General features: G+C 32.8%; 1 non-coding gene across 2 annotated transcripts; it reads right to left on the reverse strand.

Annotated features, from left to right (window-relative positions):
• Positions 1-378: 378 nt before the first annotated feature.
• On the reverse strand, positions 379-2,828 carry LOC101222642. 2 transcript variants are annotated; one of them, XR_004215937.1, is made up of 5 exons: positions 2,624-2,828; positions 2,478-2,533; positions 1,960-2,014; positions 1,012-1,139; positions 379-680 (listed from the first exon to the last, which is right to left on the reverse strand). It is a non-coding gene; the product is annotated as an uncharacterized LOC101222642 (transcript). The 2 variants fall into 2 exon arrangements; XR_004215936.1 differs by having other exon boundaries at positions 2,478-2,828.
• Positions 2,829-19,446: the final 16,618 nt, after the last annotated feature.

Genomic DNA, 19,446 nt, shown 5'->3' on the forward strand with positions numbered 1-19,446 from the left:
TACACAAAATAAAATCTTGTTTTTGTATATACATTCTACAATAATACATTAAACAAGATTCTAATACAAGACTTAAATAAGAAATCCTAAACGCCTTCATAGTTTTCAACTTTCAACGTTCGCTTGGCTATCTACATAATCGCTTAACTTGGCTGACTATCTAAGACCAAAATATATACTTTACAACCTGAGGAAAATTTAATCCAGAATCTACAAAATTATGTTGATAGAGGCCAACATTTGCTCCATCTACAATAGCATCACAACGATTATGTACTTCTATGAGTACAACACGCTCGTGGCCATATTTTGTAACGTTATATATGCAAAAGAAATATATGTATATGAAAATTTTATGAACCTACGCATGCACACATCTAATGATAATTACTTACTTCGCATTTTTCATTTGGGCAAATCCACCCACAAGAATGTTGTAAGTTACCAAGCTCATTTCTATGCCCTTTTCTTTCATTTTTCTAACACAAAATAGTATGAATAAGGTTGCACGTTATTAAAGCTTACTGTTATCACAAGACGACACACTTGAAAGAACATTTAGATTGAATTTATATAGTAAATATACTTTAGCAATGACATATCTCCATCAGGATATATATTTCAAGCATAAAATACTCCATCAATCCTCGAGGTCCTAGAAGTTTCCCTAGACTTGCAACCTGGTACAAATAGAGAGGACCGGGTTAACCGATGAATTGTTTGTTTATAGTTGCCACGAAGTAACTAAAATATCTCAAAATCAGCATAAACTCCAAAAGTGAACACCGAAACCATTCGCGTGCATATGAGTTAAATACCTTCTTACGAGCATGAAAGAAAAAATTATCGGTAGTATTGCATACAAGAAAATCGGAATTGTACGTATTTTGTACTTAGTTTCAAAGTACATGTGAAAACTACTTCATTGCTATGGACAATGTTGTTAGAAATACTTAATACTTTTGGAAACCCACCACAATGTACAGCAGTGAAAAGATTTAAGAACCATACCTTGGGCATCATATCTGGTGAAGCAATCAACTTATCAAATTCCATGAAACCTCCTTTGATCTGTTCTATCAAATCCTTACCTCCAACCAAATCTGCTCCTGCATTTTTTGCTTCGTCCAATTTTTCACCTACATGATTCAGAAAGCAATGAGATTATATGAAACGAGTGAAAGAAAATGAAAACTGAAGAAGAAAAAAGGCACCACGAGAAGAGATATGATGCAGATACAAACAACATTTTTTAAAAAGCAGCACGATAATATGGCCAATGTAAATTAAAAAGATAGAAATTTATAGTTGATTAGAGAGATGGTAACAGATGAGAGAATCCACATGTGACCACATCGAGGAAATAAATAACGAATATATATATATATATATATATACATATATATAAGAGTTAATTAAAAAGTCATATCCTAGCATTCATCTCATTCTCTTCACTCAAATTTGTAAACTGATTTCAAGGGGGAAAACCAACTAATCAGTATTAATCATGCCACACTGCAAAACTGTATGAAAATTTAATAAAGAACAAATAAATATTTTCATTCTCCAAATACATCCCACATGTCAAACTGGTTCACTCATCAATTATAGAGGGAAATTCATATAAGTAACACCACGATAGTTTAAGCAATCTCACTAAGACACTAACAGAGCAAGCAAACCTCCCTTTCAAGTAGAGGATTCTGTACCACAAACTATCTAATCCACAAACACTTCGGAGACAATAATACCTGCTATTTTTTTTTTTTTTTTGGGTAGAAACCAAGCTTCCATTGAGCCTTTTTAAAGTTCATATAACTAGTTGCATCATGTATTAACATCCATTCCACGATACTCCCTCATTGAAAGAAGTGGAACCAGAACTATTAGAAAACTAGATATTTCTACCATTAAATCCTAACCCATGAAAATATCATTCAAGTCAAATTTAGCGATTACCTTGAGTAAAAACAACTACCTTTACTGTCTGTCCAGTTCCCTTTGACAAATTTACCTATGAAAAAAGTGAGCATTGAAGATTTAGGATATACATACAGTAAAATCAAGTTTCACACGCTACTACTACATCAATGTAAACATAAACAAAAATTAACCAAAACATTACTTATTTCCCATTATTAACCTCTCCATCTTCTTCTTCTTTAATTTCCTCCTTTTCTCGAAAATTTTCCCTTTTTTTTACTTACAGGAACTTCCTTCACATTATATCAATATTAAAAAATCACCATACACATTATATCAAAAATCACAATCACAATCACAATCACAATCACAAGTTCTACAAAAAATCACAATCACAATCACAAGTTCTACAAAAATCACAATCACAAGTCCTGCAAAAATCACAATCACAAGTCCAACAGTCATGCAATCACAATAATCTAGAAAAAAAATAAAAAATCAAAGTAAATTTAGATAAGTGATTTTCAAACCAAACAAGAGCAAGTGAAACTTACATTTTTTACTTTGGAATCGTTCAAGGCATTCAATGGACAACACTTCGAATGAAGATCTGGCCACAGTTTGCAAGGGTAAGTATACCAGTTCCAACCTTATATACTAGATTCGAGCTTACATAAGTGATTTCAAAACAAAAAAGTACTTATCAAATCCAAGCTTGTACGCGGTGGTGATCGGTTGGGCACGTGATGGTGGCGACGGTGGTGAATTCGAAGATGACTGGACACGAAGGATTCTTGTGGCCGAAGCACGACGACTTGGTGGCCACGATTGAGAAGAGAAGAAAATTAGAAATCAACTTGGAGAGAAAAAAGAAAAACTGATAGGAAAGACTAAAGTAAGAAAGAGGGGGAAATTTTAGTTTTTAAATCCTACAAAAAAATTAAAAAGAAACTAAAAATGGGAAGAGTCATTAATATGAGTTTTTACAAAATACAAAACATTAAAGAAAAAAATTTAAAATGGATGGATCATTAATGTCGGTTTAAAAACGACATTAAACCCTTATCATTAATCTTCGTTTAAAATCGACATTAATGATCCGCCCTTTCAAAAATGACATTAAAGACAACTTTTCATTTTTTCACCTGACATTAAGGGCCAGATTTCTTGTAGTGTATCTACAGTGAGAAGAGTTGAAGTGTGAGTCTTTAGTGGAGTGTACACACAGTTAACGAATATTGATTAATGTGGTAAATGAGTTTAGCCAATTAATCTCAAATCGTTGTAGATTCTGATTTATAGGTCAATTAGGTCCTCTTTCTAGCTTGTAAAGAGTAATGAGATGTATTTATATTGGTTATAATTTAAAATGTTCAAATTTGTCATCCTTCTAGCTTGTAAAGAGTAATGAGATTTATTTATATTGGTTGTAATTTAAAAGGTTCAAATTTACTTTGGGAATTGATTTAATGTATAGTGATACGTTATAATATAAAATTTATTATATAAATTTAATTTTGGATATGATTTAAAATTAATTTAGGAGAGATAAGGTATTTGAATGAGTTCAAATATTAATTTAATGTGAATTGGATTCATATTAAAATTATTGATCATCAGAAAAACTTATATTTGAATATGACTCAAATTTAGTTTAAGTTAAATGTAAGATATTTAATTTAGCTATTAATTAAGTGGATAATTGATTAGTAGTTTAGTTTTCTTTAATTAAATTTGATTTAATTAAATGAATATAAAACTATAAGGTATTGGAGATATATTCATTAAATAAGATTTAAATATGATTTAATTAATTATTAACTAATTGATTAATAATTAATTAATTAGTAGAATTGAAATTTATATTAATTTAATATTTTTTAAATTAATAGAATTATATGATTCTCTCCTACGCCCTTTCCTACTCCATGAAGGAAAAAGAGTAACAAATAGGTAGAATAAAATAGTTGTTCTTCAAGTAATAATTTTGCTTTTCTGAAAAAGAGTTTCTCTAAAATATCTCTAAACTTTTTTCATACAATTGGTTTCCAAAAACCAATCTCATCCAAGAGGGTTTAATGTCGTTTAAGTTAAAATTATTGGTTATGAGAGAAACTTATATTTGAATATGATTCAAATTTAGTTTAAGTTAAATATCAGTTATTAATTAATTGGAGAATTAATTAATAATTTAGTTTTATTTAATTAAATTTATAAAATGATATTGCAAAGATATTAATTAAATATGATTTAATTAATTATATTAATATAAATGCATGAGATATTGGAGAGATATTTATTCAAATAAGATTTGAATAATTATTAATTAAATATAATTTAATTAATTATTAACTAATTGATTAATTGTTAATTAATGAGTAGATTTGATATTAAGAATCTCATGATTCTCTCTTACTCTTTTTCCTATTCCAAGACCTGGAGACACCATTTAAGGGAATATTTACCTACTTACCCTAAAGTAGAGAATGAGTGAATTTCATCTTGTGTAATTATGTTTTCAGCTCCCCACTTGGTCTTGTCCCCAAAATGATAAACTTATTGAGTCGGCGATCTAATCACTCTCACCCGTACAAATCAAAGGACAATTCATGTCGAACATGAGTTCCTAACACACTCAGAATTAAGACTAAGTTACCTAGGTCATCCTAGTGAAATAGAAACCTAACTAGTTAACAAAGTTACATCTAGTGGTTACTAATTCGCGATCCGGTCTTATGCAAACTCATTGCATAGGATACCCTCACTTGCATATCAACTACATGAACACATTAGATCATTGCGTTTGTATCAAATACAAAGTGAGTCGTATCAATAGTGTTCTCAGGATAAGGTACTCAGCCTTATCCCTATACTATAGACCATTTAAGCTGATTTTGAACATCGATCCTTATATGTATCTACATACTGTTCAAGACTCATTAAATAGCTTAGGATGTTAGTTTATTGGATTTGGGTTATTAAAACAAAACTAATAATTTAATTAATAACAATTACTACAATAATAACACTTTATTAACAACGGCCAATGAATTATATTTACAATCTACGAGTTTTAGGACATAAATCCCAACACCACAGCAGCGCAAAGTCTTTGCCACTAACAGATCTGAGGCTGAAAGGGTTGGCACAGTTGTGACAGGTACACTACTAGTGTTAGGGCATTATGCCTTAACCTTGTTTGATTCTAGTTCCTTTCACTCTTTTATATCGTCGATATTTGTAACACATGCATGTTTAGAAGTAGAGCCCCTAGGTTATGTTTTATCAGTGTCTACACCACCTGGGGAGATTATGTTGTCAAAAGAAAAGATTAAAGCATGCCAAATTGAGATATTTAGTCGTGTGTTGGATGTAACCTTACTAGTATTGGATATACGTGATTTCGATGTGATTTTAGGCATGGATTGGTTAGCTACTAATCATGCTAGTATCGATTGTTCTAGCAAAGAGGTAGTGTTCAACCCTCCTACAGAGTGTAGTTTTAAATTTAAAGGAGTATGGACTGTGGTACTGCCTAAAGTAATTTCAGCTATGAATGCCAGTAAGCTACTCAACCAGGGTACCTGAAGTATTTTGGCCAGTGTGGTGGATACTAAAGAAGTTGAGATTTTCTTGACATTAGAACCTGTGGTAAGGGAATACTTTGATGTGTTTCCAGAAGAGATTCCAGGACTTTCGCCTCACAAAGAGATCGATTTTGCTGTTGAGTTGGAGCCTGGTACCGCTCTCATTTCTAGAGACCCGTATAGAATGACTCCAACTGATTTGAAAGAATTGAAGGTACAGTTACAGAAGTTACTAGATAAAGGTTTTATTCTACCTAATGTGTCGCCTTGGAGAGCACCAATACTTTTTGTGAAGAAAAAGGATGGGTCGATGCGTTTTTGCATTGACTATAGGGAACTTAACAAAGTAACAACCAAAAACAGGTATCCATTGCCCAAAATTGATGATTTGTTTGATCAGTTGCAAGGAGCCACTGTATTCTCTAAGATTGATTTACGTCTGGTTATCATCAATTGAGAATTAGAGACAGTGACATTCCTAAGACTGCCTTTCGTTCGAGTATGGACATGATGAATTTATTGTAATGTCTTTTGGATTGACAAATGCACCTGCTGTATTTATGGATTTGATGAACAAAGTGTTTAAGAATTTCTTAGACACTTTTGTAATAGTTGTTATTGATGATATCTTGATTTACTCCAAGACAAAGACTGAACATGAGGAACATTTACATGAAGTTTTAGAGACTCTTCGAGTCAATAAACTTTATGTTAAGTTTTCGAAGTGTGAGTTCTGGTTGAAGTAGATGACTTTCCTTGGTCATGTGGTATCTAGTGAGGGAGTTTATGTGGATCCTGCAAAGATTGAAGCTATTACCAGTTGGTCTCGATCCTCTACATTTAGTGAGGTTTGTAGTTTTCTGGGTTTAGCAGGTTATTAACGCAGATTTGTGGAGGATTTTTCTCGTATAGCTACTCCCTTGACTCGGTTGACCAGGAAGGGGACTCCTTTTTGTATGGAGCCCAGCATGTGAGAGTAGTTTTCAGAACTTTAAGCAGAAGTTGGTTACTGCACCGGTTTTTACAGTGCCAGATGGATTTGGAAGTTTTGTAATTTACAGTTATGCTTCTAAAAAAAGACTGGGTTGTGTTTTAATGCAACATGATAAGGTGGTTGCTTATGCTTCTCGTTAATTGAAGAGTCACGAGCAGAACTACCCTACACATGATCTAGAGTTGGCAGCAATAGTTTTTGCACTAAAACTCTGGAGACAGTATTTGTATGGTGAAAAGATACAAATTTTTACTGACCATAAGAGCCTTAAATACTTCTTCACTTAGAATGAGTCAAATATGAGACAACAAAAGTGGCTCGAGTGAGTAAAGGATTATGACTATGAGATATTATACCATCTTGGTAAGGCGAATGTGATAGCTGATGCTCTTAGTAGAAAAGTATCACATTCAGCAGCGCTTATTACTAGACAGACACTGATACATCAAGACTTTAAGAGAGGTGAGATTGCAGTATCTGTGGGGGCAGTTACCTCACAATTGGATCAATTAACATTGCAACCAACTTTGAGGCAGAAGATTATTGATGCTCAGAGAAATGATCCTTGTTTGGTTGAGAAGCGTCACCTTATAGAAACAGGGCAAGCTGATGGGTTCTCCATATCCTCTGATGGTGGACTTTTGTTTGAGAGGAGTTTATGTGTGCCAGTAGACACTGCAGTTAAGACTGATCTATTGAATGAAGCTCATAGTTCCCCATTTTCTATGCATCCTGGTAGTACGAAAATGTATCAGGATCTGAAACGAATGTATTGGTGGCGTAATATGAAGAGAGAAGTGGCAGAGTTTGTTAGTATATGCTTGGTGTGCCAGCAGGTTAAAGCACTTAGACAGAAACCAACAGGTTTGTTGCAACCTTTGAGTGTGCCAAAATGGAAGTGGGAGAATGTGTCTATGGATTTTATTACAGGACTGCTTAGAACCCTAAAGGGTTACACAGTGATTTGGGTTGTTGTCGACAAACTTACGAAATAGGCACAGTTCGTTCCAGGAAAATCCACTTATACTGCTAGTAAGTGGGCACAATTATATTTGACTAAGATTGTGAGACTTCAGGAGTACCTGTATCGATTGTTTCAGACAGAGATGCATGTTTTACTTCCAAGTTTTGGAAGGGACTTCAGACTGCTATGGGCACGAGGTTAGATTTTAGTACAACTTTTCATGCACAGACTGATGATCAAACTGAACGTTTGAACCAAGTTTTGGAGGATATGCTACGAGCTTGTGCATTAGAGTTTCCAGGTACTTGGGACTCTCACTTGCATTTGATGGAGTTTGCTTATAATAACAACTTTCAGACTACTATTGGCATGGTGCCATTTGAAGCTTTATATGGTAAATGTTGTAGATCTTCTGTTTGCTGGGACGAGGTTGGTGAACAAAGAATGATGAGTCCTGAGTTGGTTTAGTCCACAAATGAGGCTATTTAGAAGATTAGAGCACATATGCAAACAGCGCAGAGTAGACATAAAAGTTTTACCGATGTGAGATGGAAAGATCTTGAGTTTGAGGTGGGAGATAAAGTGTAAAGTAGCACCTATGAATGGTGTTTTTCACTTTGAAAAGAAGGGGAAGTTGAGTCCTCGTTTTGTTGGACTGTTTGAGATTTTAGAGAGAATTTGTGTGGTGGCTTATCATTTGGCACTACCACCATCTCTCTTTGCAGTTCATAATTTTCTTCATGTTTCGATGTTGAGGAAGTATGTGGTAGATCCATCTCATGTAGTGGACTATGAACCACTGGAGATTGATGATAATTTGAGCTATGTAGAGCAACCAGTTGAGATTCTGGCTAGAGAGGTGAAGGTAACAGAGGGATTGCATTAGTAAAAGTATTGTGGCAGAATCACTGAGTCGAAGAGGCGACATGGAAGCGAGAAGATGCTATGAGAGCTCGTTATCCAGAGTTGTTCCAGGATTAGAACTTTTGAGGACGAAAGTTTCTTAAGGAGGGAATAATGTAACACCCCGAATTTTGAGGTATTTTATTTTAATCAAATTGCCTTTTTATTTAAAGAATTTAAATTTGTTGGGTGTTGTTGTATTATAGAATTGAGGGAAAAGAAGAAGGACGTCTCTCTCCTCTCTTCACGCGCGCGAGCCCTTCCCCTTCCTTCTTCTCCTTTCTTCTTCCCCGTTTCTTCCTCAAGCCCTAACCGTCGGTCTCCCTACAAATGTTCTCCCTTCTTCCTCTCCATGTACTTGCAGACGTCGACTGCCCCAAATGCCCTTTGTCCGAACCGTAGACGTTCTGCTGTGTTGGAGTCGAAGCGCTGTCGCTGCGTCTGTCTTCACGTTTTTGGAGCTACCGTCGCATTCCGCTCTAGGAGAACAAGTTCGATCACCGCAGATCCAAACCAATTTACACTCTAATCTGTTTGCACGATTTTTCGTTTAGGTTCGATCACCGCTGCCTCTGTTTTTCTGTGAATCGTCGAAGTTTTGTTGGTAAAATTGATGTTATGGGTTGTAGTTGTTTCAAAAACTAATTCAAGTATTATGGTTGGATTGATTAGTTAAATTGTTAATTGATTTTTGAAGGTGTTGAAAGTAGCGTTGAGTTCTTTGGATTCACAACCAAATTGTAGATTTGTTGGAGTTCGATTTGACAATATTTTGGTAAGCATAGAATTTACATTGAGGAATTTAAATGGAAGAAAGTACTGTGAAAGTAATTGAGTTCCATATCCTTATGTTTAGGTTTACTTCGTTGGATTTTAGTTCGATCGAGAAATTTGGGTAACATTAAAGTAAGAGTTCCTACTACTGGACTCAACGATACAATTGAGATGTATTGTCTGTATGGATCCCGCTAATTTAGGATGGATTGACTGATATGCAAATTTATAATTGATTGAATGTTTAGCTGTATGAATCTTGTTGAACTGAGATGAACTGACTGATACGTATACTTGGATATGATGATTGAACTGAGAACCTTGAGTTGATTAAGTTGTGGTTTGTTGGTTGTTATGTTAGGGCATAGGTAGTGTCCTGTGATTAATGAACTAAATTGAATTGACTGAATTGAAAAGAGCGATGCTTGTGTATAAGTTTATTCGTTGAGGAACCGTTCTAAAAATGTTGACTATGTGTAGGATTGCATAAATTAGCTGTAAATGTGTGGAACTCAAAGAATGAAATTGTGGTAGCTTGAATTGCAAATCTGTTCGACTGATTAAAATTATAGATCGCAATATCTCAATTACCATTACCATTGTATTTGGTTTAGTTATATGGTATATTTTAGTGTTTTTTGTACTCTTTACAAACTCCATGTTTAAATTTAAATGAGGGTTTTTTTTTTTTTTTTTTTGTCGATTTTGCTCTTTTGCTCTTTTATTATTTATTCAATTTTTTAATTTTAATACTTAATTTTTTTACAAATTAAACCTTTAATTTTGTTATTTATGTACATCCTTTCTGTTTAACAACAAAAATGCACACCATGGAGTTCAAATGGAAGTTCAATATTGATCACAAGCCATTATAAATTCCATTATTGTTTAAACAAAAAAAAGAAGATAAATATGAAAGAAAAGTAAACAAAAAAAGAATTACATGTTTTCTATTTCTCCCTAAACTTGAAATAATTGTTTTGAGAAAAATCAAGAAAAAGAAAGGATCAAATGCATATCTAAACATAATTATCTCCTCTAATCTCCCTTACGAGAGAGATATAAACTTTATTTTTATCCTTACCCAATGACCATTCTTCTCCATTGAATCATTTCAAAGTTTAAAAGTTAAAAAGTTGTTATTATCATTAAACATTGAGGTGCATTTTCTATAGCTTTATTAATAAAAGATATAAAATAAAGTGAATTTGGTTCTGTGGAAGCAAATATTAATTTATCTCTAAAATCATATGATTTTTAACTCACAAATCCCACCAAGAAAAGACATCAAAATGTAAACCAAATCATTTCAACTGTCAGTTGAGTTACAATTTATTAAAGAGTGGAAAGAAAATAAAAATAAAAAAGTGGTCTAATGCCCTTCAATGGGAGACCAACTTGCATTCCAAAAGAACAGCTTAGGTCGAGCAACAACAACAATAATTTAACATTTCTTTTCAATTTTGTTATTTTTTAATCACCATATCACAGACCATATCCCCTTTTTTACTTTTCCTACTAATTTCAAAGAGGCCAAAAAGAGACTATGAATTGACTCACCACACCTGTAAACTGAATGTAAAGAAAACTTTCAAGTCATCTATAATTATTTTGCCTTCCACATTCAAAAAGAGAAAAAGTATATCTCTATCCATTTTTTTATATTAGATAATATATAAAAAAAAAAAAAGTGAAACTTGGATTATATCTAGAGAGACCTTTTATAAAAGAATATCTTTAGTTATTTAAGATAAACGATAATTATTATCGCTGAATAAATAAATTTGGAAACTAAATTGGCACAAAAGTTTAGGAAGGAAGAAAAAAAGATAAGTGTATTTGTATAAACATTGCATTTGTAATTATTGTGATATTAGAGTTGTGGATGGGGAGAAGTTTGAGGAGAAGTGGTATAAAAACCTAAGAGAGACTTAAACAATAAATAGTTTTCTTCTAATTTTAATTTTGGAAAAGGCTAAGCCTTATCATGTTTCCCAAGAGACTTACATTCCACTCTTATCATGTCCCTTTGTCTTTCACCAATTATTTTTTGGGGTCAATTTCCAAATCCCTTTTTCATATTATTCTTGTCGTCAAATTTTGGATTTTTTGTATTAATAACAATAATATTAATATTATTAATAATAAAATTATTATTTGATTATTATTTTACCCCATGTCAATTTGGTGCCAACACTCAATTATTTCAAGTTTGGAGGTACACATTACCCAATAATACAATACTATTACAAGCTGTTTATTCTATGCTTATATTGTCTATTACTAGAAAATTAGTTAAATTAGTTAAATTGTAAATTTTGATTTTTTTTGGAGAAATTATATAGTAGAAACTTGATCTCAAATATTATAATTGTGATAAATACTTTTAGCTATTAATTTAGAGTATAAATTGTTGATATATCTTCTAGGAGGAAGACTTTTTATATTTAAATATCATTTTGATTCCTATACTATGAAACTTGATTTTAGCCAACAAAATTTAAATTATCTAAATTTAGTCTATGTACTTTTAATTATCTAATTTTAATCTAGTTACACTAACTAAATCCAAAGTTTAGTCCCTACCATTGTTTATTGTTGCTTTTATTATAAAAAATAAAAAATTACTTTTTATTTATCATCTCTATTTGATGTACTGAATAGCAAATGAGATGATTTAACCAAGATTTTTGTAAACAATAATTAATTATAAGATGATTCTCGAGACTATATTTGACTTACATTTTATGACTTAATTCTTTCCTTTTTTTCATCACTTATTCACTAAATCTCCCATTTTATAGGAAATAATTATCTAGATATTGCAACGACCGCAATGGAATGAAACTCGCTTAAATGAAAGCTAATGTGTGAGGCCAAAACAAGATCAGTGGCAGTTTCGTAAATAAACGAGTTTTTCATGTGTTTTTGCCCCCAAATCGATCTAATGGCTTATTTAAGCCCAAATTTACTTGTAATGATCATATAATAACTCATATTTTTCAATTTCCATAAAAAATACTCTCAAATCAACTGTAAACTCTCTACAATTTAATAAAATTTTCTCAAGATTATTTTAAGAATGGCTATCTTCCTTGTTCAAATATTTGACGCTACTTTGAAGGTCATAGGCAACTAAAGGTAACCCTTTTGGAAATTTGTTGTTCTTAGGAAAATGTTTTGAGAATGTATGTTTAAATTTTTTTTCTTATTAATCTTTGAATTATTTTCTATCTTGCTTTTAATAAAGAATTCATTTACTTTGAATTTAGATTTTAAGGGCTTGGTGGGCGTCCACTTTTTGGAACAAATGGGGTTGACACGAGAGACGAGGAGTCCTTGGGATCCTTGGCCTTAGAGGATTTGACTCTCTTCGATCCTAAGGCCTTTTCCTCAACTTGTCTTTTGCGTTTAAGTGGGACATGATTGTCCTCCCTTTCTTCTTCGTCACTCGCTCCACTTCTTAATCATTAAGTAGGAGAGATGGCCGAGTGGTTGAAGGCGTAGCATTGGAACTGTTATGTAGGCTTTTGTTTACCAAGGGTTCAAATCCCTCTCTTTCCGTACTAATTCAACAATGTTACCGACCACAATGTATCAAATCAATAACCTCCGTTTGACCTTCTTGTTTGTTCTTGAGGCGTTTGGTCTTTGCCTTGTTCTTGTGATAGCAATGACGTGGCGAAGAGTTGATGCTGTTCAAAACTGTGTCCTTCACTGCAACTTGGGGGAGCTTGATAAGACAATCCTAATCCTCAGTCCAAATATCCAAGTTATTAACGTAGCAAGAACCTTTGAAATAAACTAGCACCTCCTTATTATTTAGATCAACCAAGAGAAAGTTAGGATTGAATTATTTCTTAGATCAAAGATCTAGAAGCAAGATTTGAAACCTTATTCTAAATTGAGTTACTCCACAATCAAACTTGATCAAAGTTAAATTGAATGGCTCACGTGCATTCTATCACAAGAATTGGAAATTAAGGGAAAAGTCTCAAAATGAGATTCATTCATCAAAAGTCTTGTTCTTACCAATGAAAGGATAAAGATACTATATAGTCTTGTAGAGATTCTATTCTAACTAATGAAAATTAAATACAAAAAATTTAAAATAAAACATTAAGTAAGCTTTCTATCTTTAAACCACCATCTTTAATACAAAGCTATTAATGGTAGTTACCTTAACCAGTCAAATTAAAGCAAATGAAAATACAATAAAAATGTGATATTAACTAAATCATGAGGTGTTCAATCGAGAAAATATTGACATTCAAAACTCCAAATGGTCCTTTAGCTCTCGTATTAACATGTGGCATATGGAATTGAGGATGAGTCGACCCTATCCATTCTTGTACATGTACAATGAATGATTGGTTAATCTTTGATGCCTTCAATCTTGTAATTGTTTTGTATGGAACATCGTGATACTTATCAGAACTTCTCTAACGCTGGACATATATTCAAACATAATTTCTCAATCAAATATGGGAAGGGTCTTGCCCCGTGAAGATGCTTGACTCATGCAAGAATGTGCTTACAAATTAACTCGCCCACGTTCAATGGTATCTCTTCCATAATGCAATAGATGAGCATTATCCTATCCATTGAAATAATGCTATCATGGCGAGTCGGCATGATCTTCTTCTTACAAAAAACAAACCAAACAATGGCTTCAAAATTCAGGTTGGGCGGAAAGAGTTGGTACTTTCCTGTAGGCGTTTTGTCCCACTTTGTTCAGGTTGGGCTACTCTTTTCAACGAATCTTCTAAGTCTTGTTATGTTGGGTTCCTGAAAATTGCATGCTCAATTCCATTACTTTCTAACCCATAAAACTCATTTATTGCATCTGACACGATATCTATTTTTTTACCCTTAACAATCATGGTATTTTTTCTTGCTTATATATCCTTTGTAAAACAGATTCACCATGTATGGTCTTATCATTTCCATTTGAATGCCCTGATGGGCAATGCGAGGAATTCTAGCATGTTTCCCTTGAATGGATAGAGCCCCTTCTCTATTATAAACTGCTTGCTGATTTGTTTTGCAGAGAGGGGCCCTTCCATTCCACTTTCTTTGTCCTCTTTTTTAACTTCTTCTTGAGAACATGCTTTCTCTTTTTGTGTTTGCTTCTTGGTGAATTACTATTTCAAGACTTTCTTCTTCATGGTGACCTTTCTCATCTTTGGAGGTCTCACCACATCCTCCAAAGGACTAAAATCAATAATTCCTTTCTCAAAGTCCTCGCAGTGTTCCTCAGTTGTCTTTTCTCTCTCTTTACCCTTCTCCACATAGAGGGTTACTTTGTATGCCTTGTTAAGGAGCTCATCCTATCTACCCTTCTCCAAAATAATAGGTTTGCAAAAAAAGTATAAAGTATTTGCATCGATTTATACAAATTCATAGAGGAAGATCACATTAGAGAACATAAACCAAGAAGTGAAGTTGTATTAAATGAATTTTCTAAAGAAAATATCGAAACTTCAATAAGAGTTGCTGAAGAAGCAAGAACTTCAATAAAAGTCCTTCATATTGCTTCATCTAATCAAATTCATCCTTCTTAAGTGTTGAGAGAGCCTCAACGTAGTGGGACAATTATAACCTAATATACTCGCTATTTGGCTTTAGCATAAACTCAAGCCATCATACTAGATGATAGCGTTGAGGATCCATTGACTTACAAAAAAGGTAATGGTTGATATGGACAAAGATAAGTGGATTAAAGTTATGGTTCAAGAAATGGTGACTATTTATTTTAATTCTATCTAGGAGTTTATAGAACAACTTGATGGAATTAAACCTATAGGTTGTAAATAGATTTACAAATGTTTAAGGTTTAAATTGAAGAACTTGTTGAAATGTTGAAAAGAGGTTGAAAAAAGGGGTAGATAGGAAGGTGCAATAATGTTTAAAGTTTAATTAGTAGCAAAGGATTATAACCAGGTTGAGGGATTGGACTATAAAGAAACTCTCACCTGGTTTTGTGATTAAGTCTATCTGGATTCTCTTGTCCATTGCCACTATCATGACAATGTAATATGATAAATGGATGTCAAAACTGCCTTTTTGAATAGTAATCCTGATGACTCAACTAGAGGGATGCATTGAACAAGATCAAGAGCAAAAGGTATGCAAGTTTAAACGATCCATCTATAGAATGAAAAAAAAGCTTTATCTCGGTCTTGGAATATAAGGTTTGATGTTGTGGTCAAATCTTATGGTTTTGATCAAAATGTTTATGAGCTTTTTTAGTGTTCTATGTGGATGATATCCTACTTTTTGAGAATGATGTAGGCTTTCTGACTATAATTAAAGAATGGTTAGTTGCTCAATTCCAAATAAAGGATTTGAGTAAAGCATAGTTTGTTCTAGGGATCCAAATCATTCAGAATTGTAAGAACAAAAGATTACCCTTGTCTCAAGCTTCGTATATTGACAAAATGCATGAAATGTAATCGATACAAAATTCCAAAAGAAGTATTTCAAGCATGGAATCATTTTGTTTAAGGAACAATGTCCTAGCTAGAAACAATGTCTTAAGACATCTAAGGAGGTTGAAGTGATGAGATGGATCGCCTATGTGTTTGTAATTGGTAGCCTCATGTATGCCATGTTGTGTGCAAGGCTTTTGACGACGCATTACTTCATAGAGAATCTGGCGTAGGATATCTAGGCAGTCACGTTTTCATTCCATCACATAGATTGAATTGGAGTGGGACATGACAAGGTTAGTCTTAGTCTCACTTATAGAATGAGGTTTTCCTACTAAAAGCTCAAGAACATTTGTTGTCTGTGGAAATTTCTCTACACAAATTGCTCAGAGGAGCTATTAGAAAGTTTCATAATCAATTCCTCTAAAGATTACTTGAGTAGGAAAAGAATGTATGCATCATAGACAAGACTAAGCTCGGCAACTCCTAAAGATGGCATGATTGTACATCTTGCAACAGCCTAACAGGAAAATCTTGAACAAGAGAAGTAAGTTTAGATATACAATTTCCAAGCTCACTAGCTAGTTTCTCTTTCATTTTCTTCATCTCGCTAAACTGCTTGCCTTGCAAGAAGCACATACTAAATGTAGTTAGCATCATGTCCCAAGATAAACATGTAGACACAAAGAAGAAAGAAAATCTTTTTCAGATTTTTAAAGTTTACAAGACAAACGCAAAGAGGGAAATTAATTTTATCCCTTACGATGACACCAATGTGAAAGACATTTTCTGTCCATAAACTTCCAAAAAATCAAATAAAATTTATAATAGTCGAACCACTACTTACACTAACATGTCGTATAAACAAGACATTTGGGGTCTTCAAAAAGTAGTAAAACTGGAGGTTTTGTGGTTTTGTTTCACATAAAAACTAATTGCATGAAAGAAAGTGCATAAAAGTAAAGATATATGAGCAATCGATTAAGACATCCAAACTTAGAGGAACAGATTAACCCCATGCACTTAAAATCATCGAATCATAGCATATGACTTAAACTCCTTGCCTAAACCTACCCTAGTTGATCGAAACCCTGCTAAATGATCTTTATTATCTATTTAGCTAAACTTGCATAAATGAACTCATACTAAACACATTAACTAACCGCATTAAGTTATGAGATTACACTAGGATAAGTGTTTAATTTCCATTGTCTAGTAAAGCATTCAATGTTGTTTTTTCTCTAGGTTGATAGAACAATAGCAAACACATTAACTCACCTATTTCTTCCCTTGGGATTAACCAATAATTCTATGTCACATATTACAAGTTAACCTTTAAGCATTCAAATCGCACAATGAATTATTGGTCGTTAATCAATAATATAAGCATTTTATTCATAAACACTAAGCTCAGATTGAAACCTATAACAAGAATATATACCTCTTAAGATAATTTTTTCTCAAAATTACAAGAATTCCTCCAAATCTCTAAGCTAGAAAACCAAAATTTTACCTTTTAGAAAGAATGAGAAGCTACAACCTGGCATCTACTCGTTTAATTACAATCTAGCTCTTTCTAAACACATAGCTAGAACGCGTTACACAATCAACACTTCTAGTTGCTAGCTATCATTGCACACAGTCTCATCGCATGCATACTTAACGTGTAGCTTCAAAACAGTCAGGGCCTCACAAATGTCAAGTGCCAAAAGTTTTAGGTATGTCAAGAGAGCCAAGAGAGCTAAGAGATCCAAACTTCAAGTTCAAAAAAGGATAAGAAAGCTAAGAGTCAACTGCCAAAGTGCCAAGAGAGCAAAAAACCAAGTGCCAAGTATTCCAAGAGAGTCAAGAGATCAAAGTGTGCTAATAATGCTAAGTGTGTGATACATGTACAGGAAAATAAGAATTGAATCAAATGAAAAAGTTGAAGAGATGCAATGCTTGGAAGTTGAAAAGTTATTTGCACGACCCAAAAGTCATAAAATTAAATGCTTAAGCAATTATGTATTTATTTAATTTTTGTTTTCATTTATTATAGTAATTGAAAAGGCATAAAAATAAATGACCTTTATTTAATATTTTAACGTATAAATAGTGTTGCAATTTTCATATTTAGAATAAGAATTTTGATGAATGAAATTTGAAAATTCTAAAATGTAGAATTGTGTTCTTGTGTGTTCTTGTGATTGAATGCACGAATATTTAGAGCATTCAAGTGAGAATTGGTTTACCCTACTTATGAAGTATATATTTTAAAGATCAAGGGTTGATGGTACCAAATAATATGAAACTCCCATCAACAATCGATCTTCAAAGCATTCCACAAGTAAGATAGATCAATTCTCACTTGAATATCAAATATTTATGCATTCTATCACAAGAACACATGAACAAAGTTCTACATTTAAGAATTTTTAGATTTCATTAATTCAAATTCCTATTTTAAATGTGAAAATTAAAACACTATTTGCACTAATTAAAATATTAAATTAAAGGTCACAACATTTAATATTATGCCCTTTCAACTACTATAATACGATAAAGTGAAATAGTTGTAAATTTTCTTTAGTTGTTACCCTAGTTATTAACTACAAGAACATCTAGAGGAACAGTAAGAACAAATAACACATACAACTTTGTTAACACAATTTGGTGAAATTCATCTATGTATGGAGAGCTTTTAGCTCATATAAAAAGATATTATTAAGATTCAAATTCGTAAAGCTTATAATAACTTAGAAAAGATTCCTTCTCTAATACACTTGAACCAATGATGAAGATATCAAGAACTCTTCATAAAATATTAAAGAAAGTAATATGTTTTACCTTTGTACAGATTTTTCACCTACAACCACGGCAGCAAGAATAATTCAAACGAGCAGGGGACTTCTTCATTTATAGTGCCAAGAAGCCCATAGATGAACAAAAGATCTTTCTTCCATTCTTTAAAGGTAAAGGATTCCTAAAGATGAGGATGATCTTTTTTTTTTTTTTTTTTATCTTTTCTTTAAATATTTAAAGAAGATTGTTTACCTTTTCTTTGAACACCAAAGAGATCTTTTATCTTCTTTTAAATAAAAAGAAACTAATTAAAATATTTGACAAATAATGCAACACAAAAAAGGAAAAAATCATTAAATAAATACATAATTCTTTAAACATTTAATTTTATGACTTTTGGGTTGACCAAATAACTTTTAAACTTCTAAGAATTGCTTCTCTTCAACTTTTTCATTTGATTTAATTCTGATTTCTTGGTTGGTATCAGTGCGCTAAGGGGGCCAAGAGCCAAGTGCCAAAAAGTGTCGAGTGTGCTAAGAAAGTCAAGAAAGCCAAGTGTCGAAGTGGGAAGAGAGTTGAGATTAAAGCATCAAGCGTGCCAAGAGCTAAGTGCTAAGTGTGGCAAGAGAACCAAGAGCCAAGAATGCCAAAAATGCCCGAGTGCCAAAGTGGCAGATTGTTAAATAGCAAGTCTACAAAATGTCTGCTATATTGATCCACCCTTATACGTGTATAAATTTCAAAAAGGAGACATTTGTTGAACGAGAAATTTTGGACCAATCACAAATTGTCAGGTTAGTTACAAAATTAATAGTAGAAATAAAAATTTAAGACTAATTCAAATTTGACATGTGTCCCAAATTGAAATTGAAGACATGCATTGACAAACCCTAATATATTATTTATTTGTCCTAAGTACAATTAAGCTAAAAATAGGCTTAATTTAGCCCAAATGCTAAATAAAGCTCAGATCCAAATGGTTGGGTGTAGGGGGTCCAATCCATGGACAACCAAGCTTAGGCAAATAAAGTCCACAAGACAGCTCTATAAATAGTTAATTTCTCATGCCTCGCCTCGCAATGCGGTCTA

This window comes from Cucumis sativus, chromosome 4 (assembly GCF_000004075.3).
Source record: "Cucumis sativus cultivar 9930 chromosome 4, Cucumber_9930_V3, whole genome shotgun sequence".
Classification (NCBI taxonomy): domain Eukaryota; kingdom Viridiplantae; phylum Streptophyta; class Magnoliopsida; order Cucurbitales; family Cucurbitaceae; genus Cucumis; species Cucumis sativus.